A 1437-nucleotide genomic window follows, 5' to 3' on the forward strand; every position below is an offset into this window, starting at 1 on the left:
TCTCAGCCACAGCAGCGTGGCCAGTGAAAAAAAATCAAATTATGCCAGAGGAGCAGCGAAATTATGCTTAATCGCGAAATATTATGCCAAACCGTTTTGGACCCTAGGATTTTCCACAAAGGGGGGGGGGGGGGGGGGGGCAAAACCGTCCGCCAAAAAATTTGACAAGCAAAAAAAAAAAAAAAAAAAAAAAAGGTCTTCAATCTTCAAATAGATCAAAATTGTGCTAAATATGCTATTATTATGCCAGATTCTTTGCTTAAAAAAGCCTAATTATATGCCCCAAATTATGCTTAAAGGGTCGAAATTATGCCAGAAAGCATAATTTATGCCAGTTCTGGCAACATTGAGCCACAGGCGCAGGCGCTAGGCAGGCAGGAAATATATGCTGCACGTGATACCGTCATGTCCACCAGGCCCCGTACCCAGAAAAAATGTTGATTTGAATAAAAAGAGAAAAAACAAACAAGTATATAAAGGGCATAAGATGAAGAAGAAGAAAGGAAGAAAAAGAAGAAGAAAGGAAGAAAAAGAAGAAGAAAGGAAGGAAGAAAAAGAAGAGGAGGAAGTAGAAGGAAAAGAAGAAAAAGTAGATAAAAATAAAGAAGAAGAAAAAAGAAGAGAATATAAAGAGAAAAACCAAAGCATAAGGGGCATAATAAAGAAGAAGAAAAAGAAGAGGAGGAATTAGAAGGAAAAGAAGAGAGTACATGAAGAATATAAGGAGGAAGAAGATGAACAAAAAGGAGAATAGGAAGGAGAGGAGCAGAAGAAAAGACAACAAAGAGATGAAGGAGGAGGAAAAGAAGAAAGTAGAACTAGAAGAAGAATATAAAGAGGAAGAAGATGAAGAAAAAGGAGGACGAGACAAAGAAGAAAAAGAAGAAGAGAAAGAAGAAAGATAAGACCACAGAGTAGAGGAGAAAGAAGAAGAGAAAGGAGGGAGAGAAGAAGGAAATGGAGAAAGAGAAGGACAAAAAAGAGCAAGGACAGACAATTGGAGACACAGATAAAGAAGAGGAGGATTTTGTTTCATGTAACACCGAGGAAAAATTCATGTGTCATATGGTCCCCTCATTTACATACCAACCAGAATATGTATAACCCCGGGGCCGGGGTATAACTAAATCTTGAAATGCTGAATCTTTCTTATTATATTGATAAAATTAACATTAAAGTTAGTGTTTGCTCAAGTTGATGGTACAATTAACAAGTGCATTCTTGGGTTTATGGGAAAATGTGGTACATAGATGAGTAGATATGGAAAGCGCACACGAGACAAGGGGTGGGATCATCATAACCATCACCACCATCATCATCTTTATTCCAAACTCCATTATTATCATTGGTGTTCTAAACAGCACTGCATGGCGTATAAAGATGGGGCTTGCAAAGAAAAAAAAGAGAGAACAGGAAAGAAGGGTGAAATATACAATT

Source organism: Lytechinus pictus, chromosome 8, assembly GCF_037042905.1.
Source record: "Lytechinus pictus isolate F3 Inbred chromosome 8, Lp3.0, whole genome shotgun sequence".
In the NCBI taxonomy this organism is placed as follows: domain Eukaryota; kingdom Metazoa; phylum Echinodermata; class Echinoidea; order Temnopleuroida; family Toxopneustidae; genus Lytechinus; species Lytechinus pictus.